This window comes from Neofelis nebulosa, chromosome 3 (genome assembly GCF_028018385.1).
Source record: "Neofelis nebulosa isolate mNeoNeb1 chromosome 3, mNeoNeb1.pri, whole genome shotgun sequence".
NCBI classification, from domain to species: Eukaryota; Metazoa; Chordata; class Mammalia; order Carnivora; family Felidae; genus Neofelis; species Neofelis nebulosa.
Window position 1 is genome coordinate 14,026,144 of NC_080784.1, and position 24,145 is coordinate 14,050,288.

The following is a 24,145-nucleotide window of genomic DNA, read 5'->3' on the forward strand; positions in this document are numbered from 1 at the left end:
CCCCCTGTCTGGAAGGTTCTCCACCCCCGTTTCTCGCTCTCGCTCCACTGGATGTAGGTAAATCCTACCAACTTCCTCCGAGAGCAGCATCCTCTGAGCCTCTTAGGTCTTTCTGCTAAGTGGTCTCATAACACTTGCCCTTGTGGTCTGTCTGCAGCCATAGCTGTGTGACGGCTGTTGATAGCCATCTTGGCTTCACGAGGACAATGGCTGTAGGAGCTTTTGCCCATCTTCACGCACCTAAAACGGAACGGTGCCTGACAATATGCACACAATGATGTTTGCTGAGCACACGGATAAATGAGAGGCTGGTGTTTCACTCATCTAGTTTTATCTGCCCAGCATGCGAAGACGACTTGAGCCAATTTTTAGAATGGCTTTTTATAGGACCCACCACCCTTGTTTTTTTTTCAGGTGTCTCTGGTATTAAAATGCCAAAATAAAAAAATGCTATTAATTTTGCTGACTAGAAAAACATGTCTTAAATCCTTCTCGGCCACAACTTTATTGAACTTGCTTGTTTCTCTGGCTGATATTTTTTTTACAGCAAGCTCAGTTTGCTTTCTGCAGTGGTTTTCACAGTCAACAGACCTCCTGGTCTTCTTTGCCAGCTTCTTTCATACTGTGTTAAAAACTGCTACAATCTCCCCAAACGTCTCCTCCCCCTGTGTGTTATGCATTTTCATGAACAATCTTCCTCACGTTCATCTACGATGATCAGATAGAAAACACACAAAACTAAGATGGGTAGAGTTCTACCTACTTTCATTCTGTTGAATGATAAATAATTCAGACTAGCTCCATCTCCAAATTTCTTTATTAAATGTTCTCGAAGGACAGTCTCAGAGCCTTCTCTGGACTACATCACTCAAGTTTTCTACCACTTGTATTTTGATAGTAGATAACCTGCCTGGTATCAGCAGGATAGGGTTGCGCAATTTTTCTGCGGGAGCCAGCTGTCACCTCAAGAGCAAGGCGGCACCTTTCTTTGAATGATGTTATTTGCCTCTTTGCATTGGCATATTTAAATGTTGTTTGCATATATTTGTTTTTCCTACGCTGTTAAGTTAATCAGTTCATACAGAAAGAATCAGCCTCTTACTGTTATGCTCCCTGCGTGTTGTGTCCAGAAAAAAATTGCAGCCTGGTGGGGAGTATAGGATATATCCACCACATAAAAGTATGGAAGATTTAAGAAATTTTTAATCACCCTAGAAGATGAAACCTAAAGACACAAATTGTCATTATACTTTCTCTCTTTTCCCTGGTTTTGCATGAGCATGTTCAACACAATGGTTGCATCCCGTGTTGTTTGTTTCAGGATGCTCTATGCTGACCAAGAAAGTAGTTGCTTCTAGAAGAATATGAGTAGTTTCATTTTGAATCCAATCAGTCTCAAACGTTCCTTGAAAAACATCTATTGAAAATTTCCCATTACCGATCAAGATTCTTCTCCTAGTCTTAAAAACAATAATTTCAGCTAAGACAAAACTTTTATTTTAATATAAAATAAAATATTTATATTTTTATTAAATATAATTTATAAATATATAAATATATAAATAAATATATAAATAAAAATTTATATTTTTATTAAATATAAATAGTGATTATAATTCAGAGTATTTAAAAGTATTATAATTTAAAAGTACTTTTTTTTTTAAGTTTACTTATTTATTTTGGAGAGAAATACAGAGAGAGAGAGGCAGGAAGAGAACCCCAAGCAGGGTCCACACTGCCAGCACAGAGCCCGATGCAGCCTCCAACTCACAAACTGTGAGATCATCACCTGAGCAGAAATCAAGAGTCAGTGGCTTAACTGACAGGGGTGCCCCATAGAGTTTAAAAGGATTTTAAAATATTAACACTGTACGTGTTTAACAAATATTAGCCCTTTTTATTCTCATAACAAACCCATGGGGAGATGTCCTTTTATCCCCATTGTAAAGATGATGTGATTCAAGCATAGAGAGATTGTCTTGCTCAAGGTCATTCAGGCACAGACGTTAGGTGACAGAGCTGATGTTCATTCACGGGCAGTTTGGTTTCAGAACCTGCGTATGACGCGTCCTATAAATGTGAGTTGGACAAATGGCACCAAAAGGAACAGTCGCCATAAAGCTGCAGGTGCAGTGAGAGCGTCAAGCGTTAGTTCCAGAGCTGGAGGCCTGAGCCCAGCCTGACGCTCCCTGGACCTGTTATGCCTGAGCTATAGCAAGGCTCACACGTCAACAATCACATGTGAAAACATCTGCCTAGACGTGAGCTCAAGACCAATGCAGAGCTGCAAACTTCTTGAATACCTGCAGGACAGTAAAATACACATTCTGAAAGACGAAATTCAAATCCAACTTTCTAGAAAACCTGGAACGCTTCCTCAAAATCTCGCTTTTCAGGAGCTTTTTGCAGCCTCTGCACCATGCAGCTCCAAAGAACTTACTCCCTCACTCACTTTCTCTCCACCGCATAACGGCTCCAAAGTTAATCCCATCAGATGTTTGAATCCTGTTTTCTCGGGTAAAAGATGATTTTTTTCTTTTCCCTTTCGATAAAGGAATACTGATCCGTAGGCATAGACGACCACACACCAGAGTTGAATTACTTTTCTCTGCTCAAAACACCATTTCCAATTTCAGGACGTCTCCTCATTCTCCCCCACCCCTTGGTATTTTATAGAAGGGTCCCTTCATCCGGGCTCATCTACCGTGGTTATTTGCTGTGTAACAGGAACACTCTTGCCAAACAGCGTTCTTAGATACACAGCAGTCAGTCTGAAGGAGGAAGTAGGAAGGTTTTGAAATGAAAATACTGAGGACCTATATATAGTATCCTATATCAGGTACCCACTGTGCGAAAAGATGGGCTGAATTAATGTGAGAGATAACACAAACATGAATAATGCTATTTTGTATATGTATCATAAACACATGCATTATACACATAATACATGACACATGTTTATGAGATAGATGAGTGTTGCTGACATGACATTGGTGAAAAATGTACGAAGAACGTATCTCCTTCCCTCTGCAAATTCTTGAACTAAGGGCTGCTTTTCTTAGCTGGTGCCTAGCACAATGCCTAGAAGAAAGAAAGGACTCAGTAAATATCTGTTTCAATGAATCAGTGAATGAATGAATGAGAAGAAAGAGCGAAAGAAAGAAAGAAAGAAAGAAAGAAAGAAAGAAAGAGAAGAGGGAGGGAGGGAGGGAAGGAAGGAAGGAAGGAAGGAAGGAAGGAAGGAAGGAAGAAGAGACTGGAGGGGAAGGGGAGGGGAGGGGAAGGGAGGGAAGGGAAGGGAAAGGAAGGGAAGGGAAGGGAAGGGAAGGGAAGGGAAGGGAAGGAAAGGAAAGGAAAGGAAAGGAAAGGAAAGGAAAGGAAAGGAAAGGAAAGGAAAGGAAAGGGAAAGGAAGGAAAATGGAGAGAGGGAGAGAAGTGGGGAGAGGAGGAAAGGACTGAGTCAACTAACTAAAATACCTAGCCCAGTCTCCAAATTTATCCATTTCTTCACTCTTTTCCGTATTTTGTGCACCTGCTTGACTTCCCAGTTTGTTTGTTTTTTCTTTCTTCTGCCAAGTAGATGCCCAACCTGGGGTTAGCCCCACCTTTGATCCTCTTAGCTGGAGGCTCATGCAGTTTTTGGGAAAATCATGAAAATCTTCCAACTAGGTCCAGGATAACCCTATTCTACTTAATCTCACTGGATTCCTACTTGGACTTTTGTGTAAATTGATTTTTAATCATATTGCCCAAGCAGCTTCTCCAGTCGTTTGTCACATTTCCCAATTTCTCAAGCCACAAATGACTTTCTCCTTCCTGCCTCAAGTAAAATGGCATCCTTCCTCCTTCACAGCCAAATCTCCCACTCACCGTTGGTCTGAGATACTCTCCCCAACCCCCCGCCCCACGCACACACACACACACACACACACACACACACACCGCCTTTCTCTAGCATCTACAGCCTTTCCCTTGCCATTGGCCTTTACTTACGTTTTATGAGCATGCCCAGGATGATCCAACCCTAAGCAGCCAAAAGCAAAATTACTACCAAAAAACCATTTCCCTCAAGTGTATCATACCTTTTTTCATTCCTGCCATGATCTGGCTTCCCTCCTCCTGTTAGCTGGCTTTTGTCCCCTCTATCTCACCGAAATACTTGTCTCAGGAGTCGCAATTCCAAAATTGAATCGTATCATCCTCAGACAGCTCTCACCCTTTCAAATCCCGCTGCAGACCCATTATGTCTCAGAACATTCTCTCCATGGCCTCCACTGTGACTCCTGGACTCTGATCCCCTTCCTTCTTTCCCAGTACTCCTGGCTCCTTCATGGCCTATTCTTCATCCCCCCACCCCCAACACTCTCTTAGTAGGTATTTCCCCAAGTGTAGACCAGTTTCTCCCTACCACTTGGAGAGGTACATACACCCATCCACGACCTTCCACCTCGAAAACTCAGCTCTTCGGCCAATACATTAACCAGATACTCATTGGCTCCTTAATATGTTTACAAACAAAACAAAACAAAACAAATTTCTGAAAAACTAGTTCTTTCTCTCCACTTCTCTTTTTCCCATGATAATTATATCAGTTACCTCTTAGTCAACAATGTTCCAATCCTAAAAGTAATCTCTTATCTTTGCCTATCTTAAGTCCTCCCTGGGTTTTTTGGTTTGTTTAGTTGATTTTGTTTTTAGTTTCTGTTTAGGGTGAGAAAAAGGGAAAGAAAGGGAAAGAGAGAATTTACCTCATTCTTTGACATTTGGAAACTACTCCAAAGGACTGTAATGCTAAATGAGAAACTCAAAAAATGGATTCATTTTCACTGTGGTCGCTCTTTAAAATGACTAAATGACATACACAAACAAGAAACTCACGCATTTGTGTTTTCCTTCAATGGAACCAGGAACAAGCGTTTGTAGATTCACACCATAGTAAACCTAATCCCAGGCTCTGGGAATATGATGTGACTAAAAATATCTCCTACCTCATAATCGGGGCTACCAGCAGAGACAGTGATGGGAGGGGCTTTAAACAAGACAGAAAGGTGGCAGGTCTCAGATAAATTCCTAAACATTTCATTCTTAGTCAAGATAAATATGCCATACATTTCTTACTTTCACTTCCAAAAAAGAAAAAAAAAAAAAAAAAAAAAGGGAAAGGACCATATGGATACATGACATAAACTTTAGCTTCACATACTACTAGGGCAGGCAGGAACTCTCTTTATGTTGTTAATATTGTTGATGTTTCATTGTTATAAATCAGCAGTATAACCTCTTTGTTATAATGCATGTCTTAATACTGAAAGAACTTCAGACCTGAAATAATTCATATAAAACAGCAGATCAAGTTTTCTTCCAGTTTATGTGTTGTATTTATTTTATCCTAGAGTCCCTGCTCTTCTAAGACAAACTGATTTAGAAGTTTGGTGCAATCAAGACAACTAAACGCCGCTTTAAAGAAGAAGAGAAGGTAAGTCCCAGTCACTAAAATGCCTCCAGACCTACTGAATGAGACGCAAAAGCTTCTTGAAATATACAACTTGTTTGTCGTGACAAAACACACTCTCGCTAGGTTGCAGTGTGCTTTCTAGCCCATTACGTAAGCTTTTAACTTCCATGAGTTAAGCTCTAGGAAAATGTTTCCAAAAAGTGTAATCGATCTGATTTTCATATTCTTTCGGATACTGTGGAAACAATGCATTTCTACAGCCTTTTTTTTTTTTTCTCTTTTTCCTGGACATTTAAAGGAATGAGGACTTTTCTAAAATATAGAATCTATGCGTTGTCCCCAGAGGGAATTTGCTACCAAGATGGAGGGGACCGCACACAATGGAGACTAGAGCATGTGTGTTACCCCCACTTTGTAAGTGATGTGTTTCGGAGCTCTCTTATTCTCAGGAAGTCTTGAGCCTTTCTCAGCAGCACTTACGTGGCAACCTTAGAGAATTAAACTTGGACCTGTTTTCTCTCTCCCTCTCATTCTCACTGTCCTTGATAGAGCTCAGTGCGTTTTCTCAATGGTAACCATGGTCTAGTAATTTAAAGCTTTTGAACCTTGTGAATGGATTGATTTAAAACCATAGTCTGAGGGGCTTCCACCAGGAAGCTATAAAAGAATTTACAACAGCAAATCGGATAAGTGTGCAGAAATATACCTACCCAGAGTAAATCATTCACAAAGTGCTTCTTTTGGCTAAGTGGGTGGAGTTCTTGGAGTTTCTTTGCCTTCTTCTGATTGAAGTGGGGTTTTTTCTTCTTTTAATATAAAATTTTAATATAAAATTTAGCCATGGAGAAAAGAACTTTCTAAGTTGTGAAATAATTAGGACATACAAGTATGTACAAACGATAACGTCTTCTAAGTCAGGAAAATTGAGTTACTTGAGCGTGTACCTTTTTGATGTTCTTCATTCAAAGAGTATTTTGTTCCAAGGTGAAAAACCATCAGTGCAGAACTTTCGAGGTCAAGTGCCTCATTCTTAAGAGTCTATGACAACAGATGTGGTGTGTCCCTGATACAATTTTATCTTCAGGTTACTAGATTTGAAGTAACTTTATATGTAAAACAAAGAATTTCTTATTCTTTGTTTTGTTTTGTTTCCACATTAAAGTTGACACAAGTTCAGTACTTGCAGAAGACGATTTTGTTTTTCAGCTTACGGAAGGGCAAAGAGAAGGTGGAAGGCTGTATTTTTAAGAATAAAACTGTGGTTTAATTGTTAATGTAGCATAGCAACAACTACTGTTGTTTTCTTTTGGCAGCCTTCCCAGGCACTGATTTTTCTTTTCACTTTTCCCCTAAGGGAATCTCAGCGAAAAGTGAGACAACAGCGCTCCAAAAAAGTTCTTGAATTTTTTTCGATTATATTTATTTAATCCTGAGAACACAGATATCCTAAAGAAGAGACAGACAATAAGAAAGTTTTTTCCTAACCAGGATTTTGATAAGAACTGGTGTTCAAATCTCTAAAGCAGAAGAGGCACACAAACCTAGAAAAGCAGAAAACCTATTTCATCTCTTACCCGAATTAACCTGAGAACCCCTACAATCTCTCTTTAAGAGGGAACAGTATTAGAGTCGTGCAAAGAAACTGTACCCATAGTGTTACAACCGTCAAACCAACACCTGTTTACGCGTGGCAAAAATAAGATAAAAGCATGTAAAATACCGTGCAGTGTACAGAATTCAGAGAAGAATGGGGTGACCAATGGTCGGGCGAGCAAGCTGTAAAGCAGGGGGCTTAGTGGACGGGCGCTGCGTGCCTCATGGAACCGGGAGGCACTGAGTGCCAAGCAGTCACTGGTAGGAGAGGTCCAGCGCGATATCTCTCACGGCAGTAGTACATACCTCCTTACAGACTCAGTGAGTAATTAGTAGAAACAAAAATAAAGCTCTGCGCTATGTACCGTCCCCGGAACGCCGGATACCTCTCTTCCCTTGATCTCAATTCAGGTGCTGGCGAGATTTCCCCGTGAAGATAAAACAAAAGATCCAGACAAAATAGACTTATAATTTACCCTCATAGATTTCCGTTACTGTTCTTTAACGAGCCTCTCTAAGAATTTTAGCGTTAGATTTTGCACGCAGTCTATGGAAACAAAGACCCCAGAAGTGCATGTGCATTATATATAGCCTGGTTAAGACGTGATTTAACTAAGTTGCTTTGCTGATGTTTCCCTCAAATCCTCCCCCTGAATTTTCTTTTCATCCAAACGTGAATCACACGCCGAAGGCGCACAGTGTGAAAAACCTATCCGTGTAGTTTCATAATACACTTCAAATAAATTAAATTTTTAGGATAAATTATCATTGAAGCATCCTGGGAATGAGGTTCACAGCTCCTCTTACTAATGGGAGCTATGCACCTAATTTCAATCACTCGAAGCTGAAACGTAGTCACCTGTGTGTTTTCTCCTCTTAAAACACAGAACTCGATATTCAGTGCAAAAGCAGTACCTGGTTCTCTGAAACCCATTGTTGATGAAATTCCTTCGGATCTCCCGCATTTCACCTTAGAAAAAGCTCCCGCTATGAAGGCCACTGTAATAAAACATGTCAACCTCCTCTTGTGTTTTAAGTACCCTCTCTTCAAACCCTTCTCTTGTCAATTCATGAAAAGCACTCTACCCATACTGGGAGGTTCTCTAGGACAAGCATTTAGTCTTTAATAGCTAATACATAAACTTGAATGTTTTAGTGCTCCTTTGGGATACCAGTGAGTGATAACTTTTTATAGGAGACAGTTGCTGTTGTGGAGGAAGGCAGCTGCCTTCAAGACACATATATAGGCATACATCTTGATGAAGAAGCAAATGTTAGCATTCACATAACACCCCCCGCCACACACACACACACACACACACACACACACACACACTCTTTCCAAATCAGGCAAAACAACTACAAATTTTCTAATGTAGGAAACACATCCATGCAAAAATAAACACAACAAAACAATTCTAAAAGAGTTCTCTCCAAACTCTCTTATCTAGGATGACTTCTCGAGTTCTCCTGGTCTGATTTAGACTAGATACAGTGAGTATGCTTTTAGGGCATACTAGTATTTTTCAGTGTGACTATAAATACACTTTCGATTTCCTAAGGTTATCCAGATATTTTAACCCAGCGTAACAAATACTCAGAAATGTTTCCTAAATTCAGAAAATTACAAAATAATGTTTTGCAAAAAAAAATGACACCTAGAACTGGGTATCACAACGGACGGCATAGAATCGTGCTGTTGTTTAAAAGAGTCAGTAGGAAGAATAGAAAACATGTAAAAAGTTGTGTGGTCTGTTTTGGAAGTGGAGAAAAGGAGTATCGTAAATAACTGAAATCCACAGATAAGCCAAGGCTATCATTTTTAGTCAGTAAACTCCGCCCTTTTCCAGGCCTTCATAAAATTAAACCCCAAACTGCAAATCCTTTGACTTGTGTAAAATTGTCATCACTTGTTTTTCCTGCTGCGTCAACATTGGCCGAAAGACAAAGGAAAAAGCAAAAACCCACAAAATCCCCAAAGCAAATTGTCCCTCTCTGCCTCCTCTTGGACTGGAAGCTAATTGTATTACTAGCTGGCATATCATCAAAGCATTGGAAGAGATGAAAGAAAAGGTATAAATTAGCTGCGTTGAACAACATCGTAAGCATCTCTGATGATTCCAAGTGGCTCCGTGTGTGTTGTCTTGTGAAACAAAAATCAGAATGGCTGACTACAGATTTTACTCTTCCTCTGGATACTTTGGTATTTTGCAGACACAGCATTTGGTGCAAGGGGAAAGTTAGGGTTTTCAGTTTGAGATACTGTGGTATTTTTCCACTGTGCTTCCTAGTCCCTTCCTCCTGAATAAGCAAGGTTCTCTCTGAGCCTGGACGTAAGCCGTGTGGTTCAAGGCCACCTCTCTGGCCTGAGTGAGACATAGAGAAGAATGATTTAGCTTTCTGAAGCTGCCAGTCTGATTGCAGAGTTTTAGGAAGCCTGTACCCAAGGGAATGTTTACACTGATTGGGTGCTTGGACCATTCATGTTTGCGTCTGATTTATAGGAGGGGGCCTCTAAGTATGACGTCCATGTCTGTCTTCTGTCACAGAGCCAACGTGACCCTTTGCCTCGATTAAAAACTAAAATTCTAAGTGGCATAAACAGATGCTCTTGCTAAACTATATAGCCTATGGGGGAATGGGAACAAAAGACAAGAAGTTTAGAAAAAAAAATTCTTTTTAGGTCACTGCTTTTTTTAAATCATGAATTCAAATTGAATAGCAATTCACTCTGTATTAAGAAGGTAGTGAGCAAAATGGATCTGTTAGGGCTGTCCCAGGGACAGTGAAGAAATGGCAGAACCAGCTATTTAATGCAGAGAGGTCATTGTCAAACTGACTTTGAAATATGTGAAAAGGTACCACGCTGAAATTTATTATTTCAGTTGAATCTTAGATGTAAAGCATTGCCCTCATAGAGTTAAAATCAGTAGATATTTCAAGTCCCTTTAAAAACTGCATTGTGATTCTTCTTGGACATTGATAGGGACCATCCTATAAGAGGATATGACAAGTAGACAGATCTAAAATGCCATCAGCAGAGAACAGTTAAGGGAGGAGCAAAGCATAAGAGAAACAAGTCTTCTGTTTATTAACTCAAGAATCAGAGAAAATATTTCCTCAGGGATTATAAGGATGATTGTGTGTGTGTGTGTGTGTGTGTGTGTGTGTGTGTGTGTTTCCCTAATAGGAGGTACTTTTTTGCCTTCAGTTTTCCAATCAGTAAAAACAAATAAATCCAATACTGCATGGGTGGCGGGCGGGGGGCGGGGGGGAGGAGCTGGATATAATGAAGACAGCATGGGCCTTGAAACTGAATAACCTACATTTAAATTCTTGTTCTATCACTTTCTAACTTTGAAAACTTGGCAATATTAATTCGCTTCTCACTTGCTCAGTTTCTTAGTCAGTAAAATGGGAATAATAAAACTCTCCACCATTATCTCATGAAAACAAAATTAGATTACTATATTAATGTGTATACTGTGCTCAGTTATTATTTGGGGTAATTATTTCACAAGAGCACCATGTTCTACAACAAACAGGTTTCCATTTTGAGCTTCCTTTCCCAAGACCCATTTGTCAATGGGTAGGGTGCAGATAATTGCAGTGTTCTTATATTTTATCATAGTTTATTGACAGAGAAAGAGTGAAATTCTAAACTTGATGAGTGGAAGAAAACCATGGAAACGGGTGATACAAGAATATTTTATTTTATTGTACTTTAGTATTTTATTTTATTTTATTGTAATTTTCATAATTTTGCTAGAGCAGCCACAGTTCAAGCAAGCCACATTCTACCTCTCAGATTACACTGGAATGAGAAGATTTAGGGAGGTGCAATGAATATCGAAAATTTTACCTCCAGGAAATGTAGCCAATTGCCAGTGTTCTCTCAAAGTCATCTTTCTTGTGAGTTTTCGAATAGAAAGCTCTGCTTTATGGAAGATTACCGGAAGTAAATAAGCCTGATAAATAGAAGGGTGAGAAAGGACAGCAGTAAAGCTGAGGTTCCATGTCTAGCTCTGGAGAACGCCACTACAAACGATGTTTCTGTTTGTGGCTCCATGCACAGCTCTGGAAGAGTACAATGTCAAGTGTGTAGTAAAAGTTCCCTAAGTGTTCAATGGGTGCATAAGTGAACCATTCTCCTGGGAAAAAAGATACTAGATGGTCTCTATTCCAAGAGCTTAGAGGCAGATTCTAATAACAAAGACTAATATTCTTAACCTTGTGTGGAGGCAACCACTCAGAATTATTTGACCTTGACTATTTTGGACTTCAACATTGCATTTGTGCATCATGGCCCCATCCTTCTGCCCTCTGTATCACCAGACTGAGCCTGATTAGAAAGGACATCCTTTTTCCTTTGTCTCAGGTACATCCTTTAGCCTTATGGAGTTATTTAGAAGTGTAACTAATGTGTTCCTTGCCCTGTGAGCCTGACCACATAAAAACTGTCATACCAAAGGAGCCCAGGGATCCACGCAGCCAGCAGTGGCCCCAAGGAATATTCTACATGAGACTGGTTGCCTCCCAGTCATTACCTAAATAAACTTCTTCAATAACTCTTGATAATTCACCAATAGTTGATCATATGAGAATTCATTTAATCATTTTGAATGTTATATGCCAATAAATCATTAGGAATGTTGTAAGTTTTATACTTTATAAAAATAAATCTTTCATATATTCTCACATCCGATTTTAGTAAAGTTTGTTATTGTATAAATTTAGATATTCCAGAGTTTAAATGGTGATGAATAGTAAATCATGATAAAAGGGTGATGGTCCAGAAAGGGATTATTACACAATAATGAAGTAATTTTGAATAGTAAGTATTACAAGTATAGGTGAGTATCTAAGTAAAATCTTGATGTCATGGATTCCTACCTACTTCCGTTCCCCTTCTTCTCCTTACTCATTCCACTGAGAATAAATAGTATTTGTTTAGTTCACAGATTTTTGTGATCTTTGCTTTATCCAAACACATAGATATCACCCTCCTTGTTGATTTGTGACATCCAGATGAGACTAATAGTGATAAATCGTATCACTATAGCAAATTCTTGGAAGAGTCGGATGTCAAAAAAAAAAAAAAATCAACTTTGTGAACATAATAAAACTCAGTTGAATTAACAAAGGTGACTCCAATTGAATAGCGTGTTCAGGGTAAGAGATATTTTTTGTACCTCCATAAAGGAAACTTTTTTCTTTTTACACCTATATCATTCAAGTGGCAAAAGAAAAAATCTCTCTCAGACACTATTTATTGAACAAATTTCATAAGAGCCATCTCACTTCTCCAGCAGAGCAGCAACTGATCTTTCTAAAAGGGGAGCAGGTGATACTTTTGAAAACACTGCCTGCATGTTGCAACACATTTATTTAAAAATACCGTGTCTATTATTCTCGAACACTTAGAGTAAAATCTCATTGTAAATGGCGTTATCACCAGGAATGGTAAGTTGTTTTCATGCAAGAAGTTCAAACTCGCCTCTGATGTGGTCAATTAGGGGAGCTTTATGTAACTCCTTAGGACCAACTTAACACATTGTGCTGTGATTTTTTTTTTTTTTTTGTTCTTTTTTAATTTGGGTTCTCATAAGCTTCTGACCTACATAGCATGGGGGAGTCAGCCATCAGATGGTATTTCTCAGAGTTGCTCAAGGAGAGTTTCTACAGTGGCGACTGGCAATTTGTGTGCTGACTTCTATGTGCGTCTATTTATATGTCCAGCTATAGGTCTTCCTCTCATCCCTTCTCTCTGTTCAATAACTTTCCATTGACACACTTCATGAAAAAGTTCTTTGGTGTGAGCATGTTCTTAGGGTAGATTCATACAAAGTGGAATAGCCCTTTATCCGAAGAATGAGAGGTGCAAAGAAAACCCTGGATCAGTACTCCCTCTTCTGTCTCAGATTTTGACCTTGAGACCTACCTTAGTATGGTTTGCAGCCGGTTTGAACGGTTCCTTTCCTCTATCCTGGAAAGGGACAGTGGGAGGTGGGCGGAGAAGGCACTTTGGCTATTTTTCTCCTCAGAGTGGTCAAGCAGACTGGTGTCTCTTGGAATCGCCTCCTAGGGCCTCCACTCCCATTCAGGCACCACCCATTAGATTCAGCCAGGAAGTTCAGTCTGCAAAGCGTTAGCATACAATGCACTTGTTTTAGCCATATTCTTGTTCCTGATGGACTTTTTAAAGATCACAATTGTATTAAATGGTGAGACAGTGATACTCAAAGGGAGATCTGATTGCTATTTAAGAGGAAAAAGGGGGGCATCTGGCTGGCTCAGTTGGTGGAGCATGAGACTCTTGATCTCGGGGTTGTGAGTTCAAGCCCCATGTTGGCCATAGAGATTCCTTTTTAAAAAAGCAGGGGAGGTTCCTGGGTGGCTCAGTCGGTGGAGCGTCCAACTTTGGCTCAGGTCATGATCTCACGGTTTATGAGTTTGAGCCCCACGATGGATTCTGTGCTGACAGCTCGGAGCCTGGAGCCTGTTTCAGATTCTGTGTCTCCTCTCTCTCTGCTCCTCCCTGGCTCATTCTCTCTCTCTCTCTCTCTCTCTCTCTCTCTCTCTCTCTCAAAAATAAATAAACATTTAAAAAAATTTAATAAAAAAATCTTACTTTCTTAAAATAAAAAAGAAGAAAAAGGAAAATCTAAGAAGGATTTGAGTGCAAATAATAGATGGCAGTATCTTGGTTTAAATGGTGTTTATTTATCTTTAATACATGTGTGAGACCTATGGTTATACATGAACATCTTTTGGGGAGAATCATATATAAATCAAGGAACAGTGAAGAACTTGGTCCTTTCACAATGAAAGTGTTCAAACTCCAACATTGATAAATGTAGGTTTTGTCTGGCCTGCATTTGAAAAGAAAAATGGCTTAGAAGAGAAACTGAGTCCTTAGAGACAAGGGCACACCCTTAAATATGTATCTATTATTTTTGTGTGGCATTGTGCTAGGGCCTTGGAGAGACATACACACACAAGAAAATGAATCGACATATTTCTGACCTACAAAGAGCTCTCAGTCTCTTAAAGGAGATAAACCGTAAGCAAAATACATCAAACATAGTGATTGGTGAACCAGGAGTCCCCATGACATGCCGCGGGAATTAAGAGGAAGAAGATTAGTGCAGAATTTCTTAAAGGAAATTCTGTCGTTCAAGGCATTTGTCACAGGGATGTTCATATGTCTCCAGAGATCAGCTTCGGCCACTGAGGTTTGCAGCGGCAGGTAGGGGAACATGGAACGTCCACATTCTGTTGTGTCTTTAGTTCATGTCTTCTGTTTTACGCCCTTCGGTGCAGTACTTTTAAAGGCACATTGGACCAGAATTAAAGTCAAATGAGGCAATTTCCTATTCTTCAATAGCATGCTTTATTCACTTGACAAACATTTCCTAAGTGCCTACTTCTCAGGAATGATTGTGGTATCATCTGCACAAATGATTTAGAGTTATAGTAAAGTCGCCCTGTGTCATACAATTAACTAGTTCAAAATTTTAAGGTTCAAATACTTCACGTACTGGAATAATTTTCTTACCTCTTCAGAATGCCATGCCTCAGATAAAGCACTAAGGGTTACTCTAAAGGGTTGTTTCCATTTGTTTGCTTAGGTGAGTGCGCTCACCTGGGGACTGTTTTGCCCTCCACGGGGCATTTGGCCGTATCGGGAGGTATTTTTTGCTTGTCACACTTGGGGGTGGGTGTTGCTGGCCTCTAGTGAGTAGAGGCAAGGATGTTGCTAAACATTCGACAGTGTGCAGGACAACCTCCCACCCGACCAAAAAAAAAAAAAAAAAAAAAAAAAAAAACCACAAAAAACAGTCATTATTACTGTGGTTGAGGAACCCTGGCTCAAGTTCATATCCCTTAAGCCCCTGGTTGCAAACAACGAGGGCTCTTCACGGAGAGGCCTGATGCCCCGGTGAAAAGAGAACCCAGCTCGATTCTGATTGTGTCATCAGAAGGAAGAGCACATTGTCAACGAGATGGAGAAGAGAGAGAGGAAATAAACACAGAATGCAGACTCTGCTGGGCTGGAGACGTGGGCAGGCTGAAGTCCCAGGCAACAGGCTGAAAATGGACTTCCAGACAATAGTGGCCAGCATTAGAGCTAAATTAAGAGGCATCATTTCTCAAGGCCCAGCTGGGCTGTTGAAGGCTCACCAGCCATTGCTGCCTGTTTATTGGCAGCGAAGATTCACCTTTCCTTCTTATTTTCATAGCTGCCAACCATGCTTCTTTGCCCTTCAGTGCTTTCATTCAGACCTTCACCCCAGAGCCCCTGCTCTGAGAATCTCCCCATTCACCCTCACCATAAAACCCCAAGCACCATACTTCCCCACCAGGCTCAACCTTCCCCTGCTGGGTTCTGTACTGTGGCCTACTGAGTCACCACATGGTCACGGCAGATGGGAAATGAGGACAGAAGGGCCTGCTTTTATGGCCAGGGGTGCACTAGGGACAGTGTGCTTCTGTAAACCAAAAACGGGAATATGGCCTCGTTTCCCCAAATAAAGATTTGTATGCATGGTGATCAGACTCTGGTTCCGTTAGGATATTATAATACAAATAGATTTTCATCAAGTGTCCAGGAGTCTGTTCAGTTTCTGCATTTGTAGATTTCGTTATATTTTAGGTCTCAAAGACCTGACTTAAAGCTGGCATCTCGGCGCTGTCTTCTGTGACCAAACGATACATAACACTACCAGGCTACTCTGGGCAGCTTTGCAGACTCTCCTACCAACTGAAAATAATTCACACTGTACGGGGACTTATGGTTGGAGAACACGTTTCCTATCCGTCGTGTCATTTATTTCTCATACGAGCCCAGGAGTTGGGCCTCCTTCAGCACTGTGCTTGGCATTTAGTGGGTACAGAACAAATAGTTGATAAATTAACAAATGCCCAAGTTTTGAAACGGCAAAGCATCCCGATCATTAAAACGACTTGCCCAATGAAATACGGTTTCTTAGTGACACATCTAGAGCCCTGGGCAGCTGACTTATCACCCAGGGCTCTTTCATGCTGCCTCTGTGACTTCGTCTGGACTAAGACAGACACACAGCCACAGAGATCTGCAGGGGGAACAAAGTAGTTCCTGGATCCTTGAGTAACCAGGCCACCTCACAGAGAGTGCTCTTTAAGCAGAGGTCCGTGTACCTGAGCCTTGCCTGGTCCCCTTGCGCACCTGTAAGTGGGGAGGTCACTTAGAGCAATTCCATCAGAGACAGCTCTCTCCTGCTCTTTAAGGCAGGGGAACCCTGCTTTTGATTTATTTTATATTTCACCACGGGGCTGAGCACACCCTAGAGGCATTTAATCTGTTGACGTGAACTGATCTCAGATGCTGGGCTTGGCCCGAGGGGAGCCTTCACGCTACAGGACTCAGCAGGTCACTGGAACTCATTTCAGTTTAAATCCAAGACCCCCGACAGCTCCAGCTGACTCTCTCTGAGGTCCATGGGTCTGGCCAAAAGCTCAGAGCTTTGACACCATATCTAGTTAAAGCCAAGAAATGCTCTTCCTTCAAGGTCGGTAGGTTGAAGACCTAAGATGATCTAGGGGCAATAATACCAGCCTTCCGCTCAAAAGCTATCAGTTTCCTAAAGCGTACAGTGCAAACTCTTCATCCCAGTGTTCTCAGCCCAATTAACCTTTTCAAATTCTTTTCTCATTATTCATCTTCATCTTCCATGTGTTTCAGACAAGCTGAACCATTTTCTTGACTCGGTATAAGAAACTCTTACCATTTGCTCTGCCAGAAATGGCGTCTCCTGTCTCCCGACCCTCACCTCCACCCACTTCTATATAACCCAGTCCATCTGATTCGTTCACGCTCTTGGTCAACAAGTATTTATTATGTGTCTGCTAAGTGTCAGGCAGTCTGCTCAGTGCCAGAAATACAGAGCTGACCGAGAGAGTCAAGGTCACCTGTGGAATGTAAGTTCTTCAGCAATGATTTTATCTAACACAAATACTGTTAAGTATTTATTGACATTGTCTAATGTATTAGGGGAGGGACGTTAATAGGAACCTATGACGAGAATAACAGGAGAATCTTATTTAGAAGAAGAAGTCATGGGTAACTCTTTTAGAGAGGCATCATCCAAGTGGAGAACGGAAGCCATGAAAGACTTGTAGGTAGGACACTTCCAGGGCAAAGGGCAGCAAGCCTTCAAGTCTCTTTCCATGACGCTTTTACTCGCCATCAACCTACCCACTCTGGCGCCCCGAGGTGGAAGGAGAACTTCCTTCCTGGAATTCCTTTACACCTTCTCTGTTCCTCTCTTGGAACGTGTCTCATTTTCTGCCTCACACTAAGGTCGTTTGTCTTACCTCCCTTGAGGGCAGCATGCATATCAAATTCACTTTTGAAGTCCTCCTCAGCAGAGTAATGATGACCCTTGCCTCTTTCTGTCCACTCTCCCACACTCACCAACATTCTGATTGGTGGTCCAGCAGAGTGGATTCTCAACACCCAGTGGACGCTGGGGGAGCGTTCCACATGGGGCTGGCAGGCAATGTGCTTCTTCTTCCATTCTTGTGGTCATCGGTGCTAACCGCCTGACTGTTTATTCAACTGTCCTTGCCAACTAGAGAAATGGAAGGACACTGGAATGTCTTGTGGAATTGGAAAGTGATGAGCTGTTTCCCACTCTGGAAACCACATGGATATAGAGCTAGGGATGCATGGGCAGGACTTAGGTTGGAATGCTGGATCGGGACACGTGCTACACTTAAAATATAAAATACATGCATTATAAATGCGTTACAAAGTATATACGTGCACACACAGTGAGAGCAGAGAGTGTTGAAGGAAGGAAAATAGAAGAATTAGATAAGAAAACTCATTCACGGGATAAGAACGCAGGCTTTGGGAGGCAAATCGAAGCCACTGGTAAATAAAAGAGTTAAAAATCATAGCGCGAAAATTGGTTTCATAAAAGAACAGTATTCTGCAATTGCCTTGTTATGATATTGAATTCTACTTGAGTAAATTAGGAGTGGTGTTCTCTTGTTTAGCTGTCATTAAAGAACTCAGTGGTAAATGTCAGTATCCCCACCAAGATCCCACTGAGTTTTGTGAAATTCTCCAAAAACCTCTCCACCAGGAGAATTTATAAGCTCTGCATGTTCGACCGTCTTAATGTGTGAAACTGACTGAGAGATCTAAGACTAACAGTACGCAGCTCAATTCCAATTTGTTTGTTTTTTAACAATGTCTTTGACACGTTACATTATGACACGTTCCAATTTGATGGAAAATGACTTCCTGTGTCCAACGAGAAATACATTTTAAGAAGCATGCCAGCTACACTGTTATTTTCCTTGCTGTTTTCAATGGCAGGCACTTTGCCACATCTGTCTTCAGAAGATCATTTATCAGCGACAGAGTTAGCTCCTGATAAAACCGGCTGGCTTAGGCTGGTGTCCTTCTCATCTGCCCACCTCTGCGAGCAAACTAAAGTACTTTGCATTTCACACATTATAAGCAACCTTTACAAAGACTCCATGACGCGAGCTCCAAGAATGGTAGGAGAAAGTTTGCTAGTGTTCTTTTTAAGAAAGGGAAATTATCCTCTTCTGAGCTAAATGCGGGTAGCTGCGTGCCACAGCCTCTCAAAACAGCAAATGCCCTTTACTTCCTTTTATCTGTGGCCTGCCTTTGGTGTTATCCACTGTTAATTCTTAGCAGCATAGAAGGAACCTTAGAGGAGCAAAGACATTTCGTTCAACCCAATCAGTGAACTGACAGTGAGGGAGAGGTGGCGTCGGGGGGGGGGGGGGGGAGGGGGGGGGGAGAGGGAGGGCCGGGAGGAAGAATAGGAATTCTCACAAAAGTTTGGTAATATCTAAAACTGAGTTAGGGGTCCTAGTGGGATTCCTCCCCTTTCAACAACAAAGTGCAGAGTGAAAGAATATGCTCAGCTTACTTTTTCTTCCTGCTACATTTGATCTAAAAGAACAATCAGATACGGCTGATTTCTGAAGACCGTTCAGAAGAGAGAGATTTCGGATGCCCCCAGTGATAGCCATCATTGTCAACAGGAGGCACTGCACACACTGACACCAGCACCTGAAAACACTCAGATGCTCAACACTTTATCTTTCATTGTAAAATCTACTGCTGGGAATTCTCTTTACACAGCGCGTCGGATGATACGTGTTTAGAGGAGAAATGGTCCTGAAGGAGAATAAAGCCTGAACCTCAGAGGCTGTGAATGGACACTAGAGGAATCAAGTATTTGAAGGTTAAAGTAGAGAAATTTCTTAAGAGGGTGGGGGTGGGGGTGGGGGTGGGGGTGGAGATTGAAAGGAGCTGCAGGAAGAAAAAAAAACGAAGAGGTTCCATCCACCATCCACCCGGCACGGAATCTCTCATCCGACCTCTGCTTGTTGGTGTGGTTCCCTCCCTTCCTGCACACAGACGAGCTTCCTTAGGTGATCCAATGGTGTGGAATACATTTCGCCACCATGAGAAGGAGGCTGTACCTCACAGGAGTCCAGGACAAGCTGGAAATCTGCTTGCAGGATTCCTGCCAAGAAATTTAGCACCGTTGTATCCCAGATAAAGCCCTCTAGTTTTAAGGGAGAGTGCAGACTAATCGTTTTTTGAAAACCCGTTTTTAAAGGTACGTATGTCGCCGACTCTGTGAAATATTGAAAAGAGCCATCTTATTAACAAAGCGAAGGATTGGACTGCATGAATAGTAAAGTCGTAGAACAGGTTGAAGGCCTTACCGCTTCGCGCGAATTCTCCATTTAGTGACAAAGTAACGTCTCTCAAAAGCAACTTCCATGGGTCTTGGTAATGATATGATAGGGTGGGTATTTCTTGTTTACTTTTTAGCAAGAAAGAACACAATTCGACTGGGATGCTTTTGATTTTTATCTCCAAATAGAGCTAGTTCTAGGGTTATAGGTAGTTGTATGGCCACCAATTAATTTCATGCAAAAATCAAGACAGAGGGTCTGTTTCCTTCCTTCCACAGTCTCTGGTGGCCTACACACAGCAGTTTTTAAAATCCAACACTGAGTGTAAAAAGGGTGAAAAAGCCAATAAGATTTTAGGTCCTATTATCCAATTTAGCTACTTACTAAATATATTTCATAAATTCAGGTTTGGTTTTTAGATTCTTGCCAGACATAAAACTGGTCCCAGATACAGAAAAAGAATATCACTTTGTCTGCAATAGTCAATGGTCACTAGTCAATGTACGTTCGCACCTTATTTTTAAGTAAAGAAGTAAGAACTATAATAAAAATTATAAATATGTGCTACTTCTCCTATCTTTATATATCTGTGATTCAACTCTTCGGTTATAGCTAAACCTCTAACAAAGACATCATTTTTTTTTCCAAACTGATTTTTAGTGTGTTTTCCATTCCCTAAGAAATGACTTAAGCTCCTAATTTGTGACTAGTAAAGTTTTCCTTTCCATTTATGAAGGACAACATTTTAATCATTGGAAAAGTAAGATGATAAAAATTCCCTGGGGTATAATAAAAGCAGATGACAGAAATTAGAAGTAGTTTTTTTTCATGTGATTGAAGGAGCTAAAACAATAATTTTGAGGAAGAAATTTTAGCTCTTCAGTGCTTTTTTTCTGGGCAACGAGAGCTGGCCAAGCGAAGAGATCAGAAATAGTATCCAGAATCAGACACTGAGTGTCTGGGGCACGATTGAGGCAAAAAAAAAAAAAAAAAAAAAAAAAAAAAGTGAAGAGATAAGCCATGCATGCTGGGATGGGTATGTATCACCAGCAACAGTGGCAAAGGATGAAAACTGAAAACTTGGTCCATTTTATAAGCAACTAAATGCAATCTTCATGCTATAGCTATAAATTTAACCCATGTGTCTTCAATGCATAAGCCCCTTGATTTTCCAGAACAATAAGCTTTAGTACACTTATCACATTGATTTCTTTAAGCTTCGCCTTGCCCGTATCAGAAAGATTTGAATTGTTACAGTATTTGAAATGAACCCTATCACCTAAAGGAAATCGATGTCAAAATTCCTAACCAGTTTTACCAAAATGCACAAAGAGAATCGCTCATTATTTCTGCTATGTTGGTTTTTGATTTCAGTAACATTTCTGAAATAAATATTAGGGTAATTTTACATGAAATAAGAACAACTCGGGGCGCCTGGGTGGCTCAGTCGGTTGGGCAGCCGACTTCGGCTCAGGTCATGATCTCGTGGTCTGTGAGTTCGAGCCCCGTGTCGGGCTCTGTGCTGACAGCTCGGAGCCCGGAGCCTGTTTCAGATTCTGTGTCTCCCTCTCTTTGACCCTCCCCCATTCATGCTCTGTCCCTCTCTGTCTCAAAAATAAATAAACGTTAAAAAACATTTTTTTTAAAAAATAAGAACAACTGTTTTGGTACCTGATTAGAAGGGAAGTTCAACTGAGAGTATGAGGGATTACATACAAATGCACCCATTCATTTTGAGGAAAATATTTCCAACACACGTACTATGGCATTTTCTTACAGATAATCTGTGGGTTGTCTAGAACACCTGAACACATTTTCTATAGCAAACTCCAAATTATAAAGTTCAACTTGCTACACACACACACACACACACACACACACAGAAGATGAATTTCAAGATATTGTAAAGCTAAAATTGCTGATAGAATCGAAATGAATGTTTCTGATGTTCACTAGCTTTGGAATCAAAATTTCCAAACAATGACCTTGAAATATTGGATGCCACATATACTTAGAAATTAAGAAGCATATGTTGCCTGGATAGGTATATGCATTACTTCAGATATATGGTACCTGCAATATATAACATTGAAATATATTCGTTAGCTCACTATTTGAGGACCCAATAAATGTGTTACATATCTCAGTATGTCATCTGTCTCTGAAATTTCAGGATGTAGTTCAAATTTTGTCGATCGGGTGAAACCCACCAAATGAGATTTCACTTGCACGATTCAATAAAATTGTCATTTTGGGGGGCATCTGGGTGGCTCAGTTGCTTATGCGTCCGACTTCAGCTCAGGTCATGATCTCACCATTTGTGAGTTCTGAGCCCCTCATCGGGCTCTGTGCTGACAGCTCGGAGCCTGGAGCCCACGCGGATTCTGTGTCTCCCTCTCTCTCTGCTCCTCCCCTGCTCACGCTCTGTCTCTCTCTCCTTCAAAAATAAATGAACATTAAAAAAAAAATTTTTTTTTAATTGGCCTTTTCTGCAAAATGCCTACATTTGGGTTGCACTGAATTGCTGACCAAGATCTCTTCAAGGAAAGAGCAGGGAAGCAATTTGAGATGGTGTTGGAGCTGATTTTTATCTTTTGACTTATGTTGGCCACCTCTAGTTTCTTGTATAGCTTTCCAGTTGCTACTGATGGGGAAGCGGGCTCCTAATAGAAAACAATGACCTAGGGATGGAGAGCAGCTATTTCAGCTGATGGGTGAGATTGAGCTATAAAGACATTGTCCTGGGTCAGGTGATGATCACTTCACTGAGCCACTCACCTTCCCTCTAGAATGGCTTCTGACTTCAATTGAGTGTTAAAAAACAAAACCTGCAAAGTTATTTAAAAATCTCCTAAATTGTTTCTGTGTGTTGTTTTTTTTTTGTTTTGTTTTTTGTTTTTTTCCTTTCTGGGATGTCACTGTAGACCTTGTGTGAATTTCACACATCAGTTGTGATGTGCACAAATGCACAAGTAAGTCCTAGTGCATACAGTACATGGTGAGAGTCTAATGTGATCATGTCCTCCTCCAAATATTTCATGAAATGTTCCCCAAAGTGTCCACATTTGTATTTATTTAGTAACTGCCACAGTGTCACGCAAAATCAGGGGCAACTAATTTGCTTCTTACTTATATTCATGTGTGCTTTTAAGGTAAAAAAAAATGGAGAAGGAAATATCTGATTATACTAAAAGGCAACAGTAGTGTATTATATACACTTAAAAATGTGTTAAGGTAGATCTCATGTTAAGTGTTCCTCCCACAATAAAATAAAATTTGAAAACGTAAATATCTGTATTGTTGGAGCTTTTAATATTTTAGCCAGTATGTAAAACTATACATATTCTAGGTACACATCTCAGGGTTGCCTTTTCTAATCTGTTTTTAATGTTTATTTATTTTTGAGAGAGAAAGACAGAGCATGACCAGGGGAGGGGCAGAGAGAGAGGGAGACGCAGAATCAGAAGCAGGCTCCAGGCCCTGAGCCGTCAGCGCAGGGCCCAACACGGGGCTCTATCCCACAAAACACAAGATCATGACCTGAGCTAAAGTCGGACACTCTACTGGCTGAGCCCCCCAGGCGCCCCTCAGGGTTACCTTTTCAATTTACTTTGCTGAGACTATCCACATGCATTTGGCTGCATATCCTAATATGTGTCAGCCTTTCGGGCTAACTTACATTTTGTGAAATACACATCACATAGTCGGGCACTAACACAAAAATACCTGAAGCACATGTAAAGAGGCTTAGTTTTGTATATGAGACCCCTTCACAGTGTGGTATTGGTGTATACAGGTTACAGGTAGAGCCAAAAGGATCCGTGTCAAACGAGAGCAGTCAAATTTACATATAGTTCCTATTTTAGCTATAAAATCAGTCAATTCATGTCCATACTGATTCCTTGTGAATGACATTGATTTAAAGACTGTCTTGTTTATTTTTCACATGATGACTGCAATATCTATTCATGGTATTACTTTTATATGTAAAGTTATACTGTGTTGATGGATTTTGTAGTCTTTTTATGACAAGACAGTATAAAAAAACCTCTCTTTCCACGACTACCAAAGAAAGCACTGGGGTTAGATAACAGCACTCCCCTAGCTATTTGTCTGTCACAGAGAACGGTAAATTGCAGTGTGTCTGAAGGCTGGTGTTTAGACACATTCTGAGATTAATGGTTTTGCATAGACACTTTGGACTCAGTGATTTTGAGATGAGCTCGATCAAAAATATCCTCTGGTCCAAACTCAGCCAAAGGGCTTTTTGAAGTTTAGTATTATGAGCCATATGTAAATGAGATTTTATTGGTAAATAGGCTGCACTGACATTGAAAATTATATGGCTTCCTTTGTATCTTA

The 24,145-nt window shown here is 40.6% G+C and overlaps 1 protein-coding gene across 1 annotated transcript in view; it reads left to right on the forward strand.

The window, feature by feature from the left end:
- Positions 1-24,145, forward strand: part of TENM3 (teneurin transmembrane protein 3) — a 2,564,262-nt gene that overhangs the window by 1,842,219 nt on the left and 697,898 nt on the right. The window contains exon 10 of the mRNA XM_058719934.1: positions 5,394-5,476. The gene's annotated coding sequence lies outside the window, so the exon portion shown is untranslated. The remainder of the gene's footprint in view (positions 1-5,393; positions 5,477-24,145) is intronic.